This window comes from Elephantulus edwardii, unplaced genomic scaffold (genome assembly GCF_000299155.1).
Source record: "Elephantulus edwardii isolate Elephantulus edwardi_28Jun2011 unplaced genomic scaffold, EleEdw1.0 scaffold00001, whole genome shotgun sequence".
Taxonomy (NCBI): Eukaryota; Metazoa; Chordata; class Mammalia; order Macroscelidea; family Macroscelididae; genus Elephantulus; species Elephantulus edwardii.
In genome coordinates, this window is record NW_006399751.1 from 43751864 (window position 1) to 43762410 (window position 10547).

Genomic DNA, 10547 nt, shown 5'->3' on the forward strand with positions numbered 1-10547 from the left:
GTCTTCGGTGAAGTGCCTGTTCATATCCTGTGCCCATTTTTCTATTGGATTATTTACCTTTATCTTGTTGTGGTGCTAAGTATTTCATAAATTCTGGATATAAGTCCCTTATCTGTTATGGTATTACCGAATACTTTTTCCCAGTCAGTGGCTTCCCTTTTTACCCTACTGGAGAAGTTTTTGGACGTACTATCAGTTCTAAACAGACTGGTAGCTGACCCTTGAGCCGGGTTTTCAGAGGCAGTTTAATTGCATGGAAGGAGGTTCAGAGACACTAACAATGCCTTTGGATTGCAGACCAACTTCGTCCTCAGTAAGGTTGGGTACTCATGAGGTAATTAAAATTTAAAGTGAGGAAAAGAAGCTAAGATACTATTTGGATACTAATAGTTTACAAAACTACATTTGTTGTTTGTTGTTACATAACATCAAGAGTCAGAACTCACTTATATTTGACCTTTCAGTGGCAATGGGTGGATTTGAACTGCTTGCCTTTGGGTTGGCAGTGCCTACTCCTTAGCCACCAGGTCACTAGAACCCCACTAAAATTAGGTTTAGTTTAATTTTGGAGTCTGTTCCCCCCCCCCCAATCTTGCTGTGTACTATTGAGTTGGATCCTACTGGTACAGGAGGAGATGATTATCCCTCCTTCCCCTGCAGAGCACCTGGTGGGTTGGAACCACATGCCTTGGAGATTGCAGTGCCGCTTCTTGCCATTAGGCTTAGTTTATTTTTGGTTTAGTTTATATATATGTTGACAGGAGGGACCAATCCTTGGAGAAGGACATGCTTGGAAGGGTAGAAGATCAGCGCAGGAGAGAAAGGCTCTGAATGAGATGGATTGGCACTTTGGATGAGTGACTGACAGTGGAGACAGGTGTGTCAGACACAGTAATTGGATCAAGATAGGGCAGGCTCAGCTATCCATAGGGTTGATAATGTGTCGTGGTCAACTTGAAGGCACATAACAACACCACCACCACACCAATATTGCAGAGCCCTGGTGGTGCAGTGCGCAATTAAATGATTAATTGGGAATTTGAATTCACCAGCATTTTTGGGAGAAAGAGAAGCAGGCAGTCTGCTTCTCTAAAGAATATAGCCTTGGAAGCCCTGTGGGACAGTTACAGCTACTGTGCTCTGATTTCTAATCACCTTGGTGGTAATAGGTTTGATTTGGATTTTGGTAGGCAGATACTATGTTGAAACAAATTATTTATCTTACTTGTTTTTCTAAACTTAGGAGGAATTGGTAAGAGTTAAAATATCAAGTTGAAGGGAAACCAGCTATATTACTTGAAACATTGTTAGGAGACACAGTAATCCATTGAAATGGAACTGATTTCAGTGAGCTCTACTAGAACCAAAAGGCTTACAGTTGGAACTTCCCCAAATTTACAGCCATCAGAGAACCCTGTGGGGCAGTTCTCCTCTTCACATGGGGTTACTGTAAGTCACAGTTAACAGCAAAATTAGTTTTAATGACACCTGACTACTTAATGCTATCAATTCCTGTGTGGGGTAGCTAGGTGAGATTATGCAGTAGGATACTTTAGGAAATAGTTTTAAAAACCATATTATAAAGTTTTTATTCTAATCTTAGAGATTAGAGCCTGGATGACTGAATTTCTGCTGGAGGAGGGGACAATTTGAATTTCATATTGGAGCTTGGTAGATAAAAGGGTCTGTTGCAAATTGTTAAAATCTGAAAGTGCAAAAATGAAAGAACAATGTGCTTTATAATGTTTTTAAGATAAAAGTGTACTTCTTCCAAATAGAATGCATATTTATGTGGCATTTATCAAATAAATCTGTATATCCTTAATGTGCAATGTTTGCTTTTTTCTATTACTTATTTTTCTAGTATACTACTTGCCCTACTATTGAGGAGCCCAAGTAAAACTGATTACCGTAAGACCGAAGTGACTACTATTGAGTCAGTCCTGGCTTGATGGCCTCTCCCTTGAGTTTCGCAGACTGTAATTCATTCATTGTTGCATTTTTCTCCCTGCCCACCCCTCTCCGCCAGGCTATAAATCTTAATAGCAGGAGACTGCCTCATCTTTCTTCCACAGGGGACTACTGGATTTGAACCACTGATCTTTTAGCAGCCTAACACAGTACCCATTATGTCACCAGACTCCTTAAAAAATGATTAGAGTGTATTAATTAATGTGTAACAGATGCATTATAGATTTATTAAGATGACTAAACACATTTTGGGATGTAACTGTGGCTTTCACATTGGTAACAAGTAAGACAACCATGTTCTTCCATGTGTTTCTTGGAGTCCTTTTCATAGAAATTTCTCAGGGAATGAAGCATGGTAGACTGAGGACAACAGTTCTTAAATTTCTGTAATGAAAAACATGAAAAAATGTGACAGTCTTAATTTCAGTCTGCCTACTTTGTTTATTTCTACATAGTATGCCTCAAAATTTCCAGACAGCTATGACACCACCAGGCATGAGACATGTATGCTCGTTGGCATCAACCAGTGTGTGGGTACTACATTCATCTGTGATTGAACCAAACACAGGAGACACACAGTATTGGCAGAGTGAAAGGCATTATTACTAATATTTATAGGAAACAATAACAACAGGTTCCCAAAGGGGAAATAGTTACTCTTCTCCATATCCATTCTTACACATTGTAAGGCAAGCATATCACTGCTCAGGTCAGACGCCTGGTTCACGCCACCACTACCTCCAGCTGCTACCGGGGCCAGCATGACTCTTGAGGCTTATTGTTGGCTCCTGTGACAGTATTTGGACTTGTGAGGCTCCCTTGCCATCACACTACCTGAGCCCCTGCTATGCAGGGCAGGGGGATGTGCAGTCCTGGTTTGTGGCCCACTAAGGCCTGTCTTGTTCTGCATGACCATTATAGCTCTTTTAGCTCTGCTGGCAGCTTTCTGCCCACAGAACTTTAGTTCTGTCTCACTATAAGAAGATCCCTGCACAGGATGCCCTAAAGCTGCCCCTGCACAATCAACACACGCAGTGCATACTCAGGCATCTGCCCTGCACAGGGGCGATGTTAGGGCTGCTTTAGCTCTACAGGCGAACCTCTTCCCCGAAGGTGCTCAGCTCTTGCTGTTTGAGCCAATAAACCCACTTGCAGCTTTCTTGCCTCACGAGCCAACAAGTTTATTGCTGCTGCTTCTTGCTGTCTTGCCCAGTGTTCAGTGTTATTACTCTCCTGGGTCTCAGGTTCTTAGTGCAGCGACCTCAGGTCCAAAGGATGCATTTGAGTGCAAACTGTTATTGATAGCAGTGCAATTTCCCTGAGCCTTTATGGGATTTACCCCTTTATAAGCTTGTTACTGATTTTAAGTACCTTTGAGTCAAGTATGACTCATAGTGACCCTATGAACAGCAGACCTCAACTCTGTCCTATCCTTTACCATCCTTATTATCCTCCATACTTGTGAATCCAGTCCTGCAGACGCTATCAGTCATTTCATTGGGGGTCCTCCTCTACTTCACTGACACTCCACTGTTCCAAGGAATAGCCTCTCAGCATTATACCAAATATGTGAGACTAAGCTTCAGCTGCCTTCAAGGAACACTAGTTGGACTTTCTCCAAGACAAATCTGTTTGTTCTTTTGGCAGTCCGTGGGATATTCACTCTTCTCTAACTCCAAAACTCAAATGCCTTGATTCCTCCCCTGTCATCCTTACTAATTGTTCAGCTCTCGAATGCATAGCAGATGATTGGAAAGACTGTGGCTCAAATCATGTGCACTTTTGTCTTTAAACTGAACTCATTGCTCTTCAGGACTTTGGAGAATTCTCTGACAGTAGACTTTTCCAGTGCTTTGTGTCTTCAGATCTTCTGACTGCTAGTATGAGGGATGTTGCATTCATAGCCAAAAAGACCATTTCATTTTCTATCCTGAAGTACAGTGCTGTGAGTTATAGAATACTATCTATACAAGGAAGAATGGTGAATAAGATGTTATTAAAATATATATGCACCAAGGGAGCTCTGGTGGCCTAGTGGCAAGAAGCTGCACTACAATCCCAGATATATGTGGTTCGAATCCATCAGATGCTTTGCTGGAGAAGGAGGGGCAATCTCCTCTTGTATCAGTCAGATCTGATTTGATGGTTGTTGTTAAGTGCAGGTGACTCATAACGACCCTATGAACGAAAGTCCTGGACACTTCCTGTATAACTTTTGTCCTTTCTCCAGGTTCATAGGGTTTCCAGAGGCAAGCTATTGTGGAAGTGGATGCCACTCCTGGTTCTAAGCTTGTTTTAGTTTGGGAGCTTCACCAAACACTGTGGTAACAGTATTTGGCTTCACAGCAACCACGAGTTACCTCTGTACAGCAAGTGGACATACCAGGGTTACACGACCTAGAAGAATGTTTCACCAAAACCAATTAAAGGCAGGCTTGAGGGCCGCGGAGAAGTGTCACCTACCTTTGGATTGGGAGCATGGCTTTCTGTCTGCTAGACCAATTGCTCACTCTCTCTTTCTCTAGGCTGTTGTTGGTGGTAGTGTTGTTAAGTGCCGTTAAGTCGCAGGCAACTCATAGTGACCCTATGAACGAAAGTCCTGGACACTTCCTGTATAACTTTCGTCCTTTCTCCAGGTTCATAGGGTTTCCAGAGGCAAGCTGTTGTGGAAGTGGATGCCACTCCTGCCTACAAGCTTGTTTTGATCGGGGAGCTTCGTCACTCCTGCCTACAAACTTGTTTTAATTGGGGAGCTTCACCAGACACTGTCCACCATGGGTAACAGTTTTTGGCTTCACAGTGAATTACCTCTGTACAGCAAGTGGACATACCAAAAAATAATAAAATATTAGAAAAAATATATATGCCCTGGGAGGTTGGGCAGGGAGAAAAGTGCAACAATGAATGAATGGAAATCCAAAGTCTCTATAAACTTTCATTAAAATTAATAATAATAATAAAAGAAAAAAAATACGTACCAACAGCTAAATATCCAAAGTAGAGAAAATTGAGGAATTCCACCAACTTTTGCAGCTTGTTACTGACCAAACATGCAGTTAAGATACATTAATAACTGATGACTATAGTGCAAACGTTAGAAACAAAGTAGAAGGATTAGGAATAGGAAATAATGGGTTTGGGGAGAGAAATGAGGCTAGAGATTGAAAGATTGAATTTGGTGCAATAAATGGTTTATTCATAGCAAACACCTTTTTTTTTTAAAGAAACATCATTGTTTTGTACTCATGGACTTCACAGGAAACAGATTGACTAAATCTTTGGAAAGAATCACTGGAGAAACTCAGTTATCAGTCAAAACCAGGCCAGCTGCTAACTGTGGAACATATTATTAAATATTCATGGGCAAGTTCAAATTGAAGTTGAAGAGAATGAAAGAAAATCCATAAGAGCCAACATACCCTAGTGGCAAGAAGATGTACTGCAATCCCAGAGGTCCACAGTTCAAGTCTGCTGGAGAAGGAGGAACAGTCTCCTCCTGTACCAGTCAGATCTGATTTGACAGTACACACACACACACACAATATAATAAATAAAAATTTAAAAAAAAAGAGCCAACATACGACTTTTAATCTATCCCAACTGATTTTAAAAATCATCTCAATGATAGGTTTAAGGCATTGAATACTAAGGATTGAAAACCAGATGAACTGTGGGATGACATCAGAGATAACCATAAAGAGAGCAAAAAAGTTCATTCCAAAGAGGAGGAATACCAAAATGGATGTCAGAAGAGACTCTGAAAATTAAATTAGAGTGTTGAGAAGCCAAAACAAAGGGGAGGGATTTATAAGCCCACTTGTTATAAATATTAAGACATGATCCTCCCAGCGTAAACTGACCACTGTCTTTGGTGGACCATAAGTCAATTTCCAAAGTAAACTGACCAGTCCTTTGTAAGATTGTTGTTCAGCCAATAATTTTGGGAAAGTTAGAAGACCATTATAGGAAAAGCCATATAAAAGCAATTCTGTGCACTGCACAGTCTTTCCTGGAGCTGGAGAGGTTTGCATTTTGAAGGAGTTTCCTGCTGTGATATAGGCTGCTTACATAGTAAGACTAAGTAGAGAGTGGAAATATAAGCAAAACAAATAATTAAGCAAAGTACTATAAGGTGCTTTCAGTATGCTTGAAAGCAAGATATGCTTGTTACATATGTTGTGAGGTTTATTTCACTTGTACATGTGCCATAGTTTTAAAAATATGAACATATTTCTCATTTTAGAACCACTATAGTCAGTGAAGCTTGACTTTGAAAGAACCATTTTTGTTTAAGTTTTTTTTGAACTAGAATGTAATCACTATATGGAAATAAGCTACAGTATTTGATGACCTTGGTGTAAGGGTCCTGTTTTTGCTGTTAAATTGAATAACCTCTCAGCCATTTTGACTGAGATATAATTTATGAACAATACAATTCACTTCTTTTAGGGGTAAAGTTTGGCAGTTGTGCTTGATTATAATACTCCTTTTTAAAGAATGATTTTCATTTACCCAACTTTATAGCTTGCACCCATTATCTTTGATTTCCCACACATGCTATTATTATGTACTCTTGAGTCTAAACTGACTCATAGGTGTCCCTCCAGTGGGATTTTAGAGGCAGCAAATTGCATGGGAGGAGATTGCTTGTCTTTCTCCTTCAGAGCAACTGGTGGATTTGAACAAACCCTGTGTCGTCAGGATGGCAGAGCAGTTCCTTACCACTAGGTGTGCATTTAAAAGTCAGCTGGGCCCCAACTAAATCTCCAGTTTGGAGGCTCTTGTGTGAAGCGTTTGGATTCTGGAAGGTGAGTTCTTGTTTTGGTTGAGGATCGGATGTGGACTTCTTGGTTGTTTTTATTTAGTTCACAATTGTGTGGGAGCTGATTGCATTTGCTGATATTGTGTTTGGAATAAACGTTCTTCTAAGTGGTACAGTACTGATCTGTCAATTCGCTTTACTGAAGTAACTTGGGATTGTTGTGAAGCTGAATGTTGTGCTACTGGTGTGTCTAATGCCATAATGGTTACCCATGGTGGACAGTGTTAGGTGAAACTCCCAGATTAAGACAGGCTTGCAAGTAGTCGTGGTATCCACTTCCTAAACAAAATCCCTCTGGAAACTCTATGAACTTAGAGAAATGACAATAGTTGTAGGACAGAGTTCAGGTCTTTTGTTCTTAGGGTTGGTATGAGTTGTGCTTGACTCATCGGCACTTAACAACAACAGGTGACCAGAGCTACCTGTTGGTTAGTGGAAATATGCAAACCAGGTGGGTACTCATGATAGCATTGGTCAGTTTTAACATTCCACTAGGTTTAAAATTAGAAGATTTAGCAGTAGAAAATGACAGTCTTCTCTACTAGCAAAGAAGCAACAGACAATGCAGTATGTGTTCTTAGGGACCAGAGATCCTGCTTCTGTTAGAATGGAACCTAGATGACAGTAGCTGCTGTAGTAGCAGCAAGGGAGAAGTAGAGACTGGGTAGAGAAAACTGACCTGGGATTGCTGCCCTATGGAGCCAGAGCCAGGGGCCTTTGCCCAAGCTTGGTGAAGGACTTGAGGGGGTTTAGAGGAGGGAAAAGACACCACAGTTGACAAGACTAAGATCTTGGTAACTCTGATATAGGTGACCTGGGACTGCTCCTCCACATTGCTAAATTTGCAGCAGGATTTGGGAGAAGACTCCATAATTGGCAGATTAATAGAGCTTTAACTCTGAATTATGTCCATCTTTTTTTGGATATATCCTGTATTATTTCATATTTTGCCCATAGAATTTTACAGTTTTTCAGCATTGCAACTTTAGTCTTTAATTTAGCCTTTATTTTTTGAACCATTTTGAAAAGTAGTGTATAATGAAAACCCAAAAGTAATGAAGGAAGAAGTTTAAGTTGCACTGATGGCAAAAATTAAGACCCCAAGAATTTATGGAATACCAGTTCAGGTGTTTGTAAAAAAAACCAAAAAAACAAAAACCAGATGGAACCCTGAACATGCTCATTAACCTGTGCGGAGGAATTTTGAAGATAACTCCTTTAGCAACTGACAGGAAGGGATTCATATTTGTTCCTATTCCCCCCCAAAGTGCTATAATAGCACGTGGAAATTATCAAACAGTATTGCTAATAACACACGCAAGTAAAATCTTGCTGAAGATTATTAAAAAATGACTCGAACAAGTTTATTAGCTGGGAGCTTTTCAGAAAGAAATTCAAGCTGGATTCAGAAGGGTCTGTGTTATTAGGTACATCATTGCTGATGTCAGATCTTGACTGAAAGGAGAGAATACTAGAAAAGTGTTTGCTTGGAGTTTTTTAACTATGCAAAGATATTTGACTGTGTTGATCATAATAAATTATGACTAACATTGAGAAGAGTTAGAATCTCAGAATGCTTAATTGTTCTCATGCAGAACCTGTCCTCAGACCAAGAAGCAGTTATCTGAACAGAACAAGGGAACTCTCTGCATGGTTTAAATTCAGGAAATGTGTGTTTCTGGGTTGTATCCTTTCTCCATACTGGTTCAATCTATATACTAACCAAATCATTTGGGAAGCTGGAATATATGATGAAGAATGTGGCATCAGGATAGTCAACCTTGCTTGCAGAAACATTTCAGATCAAAGATAGCAGACTTCAATATGGATTACATCTCAACATCCAGAAAACAAAATTCCTTACCACTGGGCAAACTGGCCATATCATGATAGATGGAGAGAAGATTGAAGTTGTCAAGACTTCATTTTACTTGGATCCATAATCAACACACATGGCAGCAGCAATCATGAAGTCAAAAGATGTGTGGGAAAAAATCTGTTAAAGTAGATTTCCTCTCCAAAGTGCTGTGGAGCAGTGATGTCATTTTAAAGACTAAGGTGCACCTTATCCAAAGCATGCTATTTCAGTTACTTCCTGTGCATCTGAAAGTTGGACAATGCATAAAGAAGACCACAGAAGAAAAGAATTGATGCCTTTGAGTGTGTTGATGAAGAGTACTGAATAATCCATGACTGCCAAAAGAACAAACAGGTCTATCTTGGAGGAAGTATAACCAGAGTTGTGATAGAAAGAGAATTAATGCTTTTGAGCTGTGGTACTGGAGAAGAGTGTTGAATATACCATGGACTGCTAGGAGAACAAACAGGTTTGTCCTGGAGAGGGTGAAGCCAGAATGCTCCTTGTAGTCAAGGATTCTGAGGCTTCTTCGTCTGACATACTTTGGGCATGTTGCAAAGACAGACTGGTCCTTGGAGAGGTACATCATGTTTGGGAGAGTGGGGATTGATTCTGTCATTGGGGTGGTGGGAATGAGTGTGTTTGAGACGGCGAGGTTGGCACAGGATAGAGCAGCGTTTAGGGCTCTTATACATAGGGTCGCTATGAGTCGCAAGCTACCGATGGCACATAACAACAACAACAAGAACTGTCACTTCTTTTCCCAGTTTGCTTTATGGGTTCTCTGGAGAAGTCTTCAGTCTGATTATTAGGTTACTTGTTCTTTAAGGAACATTGGTGGCATAGTCAGTTACAAGTTGTGGGGAAAGATCAGTGGTTCATCCACCAACTATATTGCAGGGGAAAGATAGGCATTTCCCTCCTGTAAACATTTAGAGCCTTTGAAACCAGGTAGAGGGTCATTATGAGTCAGGATCAGCTTAACAGTAGTGGGTGTTTTTTTACATCAGAGGTTCTGTTCTTGTTTATTCAAAGAAACTTGCTATGGGAAAATTATTCTCTTAAGATGCAAATACTGATGATCAAAGCAGTTTCATCCCAAACTGCTGATAACATTAAGCTGAAGAGTTAGAGATTCTCAGGTCAGCTGAATAAACAAGTTACCAAGTTGTTTTAAAACATTTTAAAATTTCTCTTAAATGCTCAGTAAATAGTTGACATTTTATGTATATTTTCATAATTTTTTATGCTAATCAGATTTTTCCATTATTTTTTTAGAAATTGATATACAGATAAAAGAATAAAATGTTTATAACATAACACACAATTTTGTTCTTTAAATATAGTATATGCCTTAATTTATGTGTAATACAGTATTTTTATACAGTAAATATATACAATAAGCTATTACACGGTTATGTTTATGATATTCTGGGATAAATGGTATTTTCTTTTTAGAGTTATAGATCTTACATTTGCTTGTTGTTGTTGTTGTTATGTGCCGTCGAGTCATTTGCGACTCATAGCGACCCTGTGTACAACAGCCCTAAACCCTAAACCGTGCTCTGTCCCGTGCCAATCTCATTGCCTCTCACACCCCCATCCTGATTACCCCAGTCACTGAATTAATCCACCTCATAGAGGGTCTTCCCTTCCTGCGCTGTCCCTCTACTCCTCCCATGCATGTTTTACTAGTTACCCTTCTATTTTTGTTTTTTTTTTATGGTGAGAAAAATTTATTACATTTAGAATTAGCCCGCTGGACACAGTCTAGATGATCCCAATTTTGTTGGTAACATCCAAAGCATCATAATCAGGAGCAAGTCGAACATAGGCCTTCTTCTCTGCATCAGGCCTAATCAAAGTGTTGACCTTAGCCACATCAATGTCATAGAG

The 10547-nt window shown here is 39.9% G+C and overlaps 1 protein-coding gene across 1 annotated transcript in view; it reads left to right on the top strand.

Moving 5' to 3' along the window:
- The window catches only part of OLA1 (Obg-like ATPase 1), a 211813-nt gene that overhangs the window by 3454 nt on the left and 197812 nt on the right, over positions 1–10547 (top strand). The gene's annotated exons all lie outside the window — the stretch shown is intronic.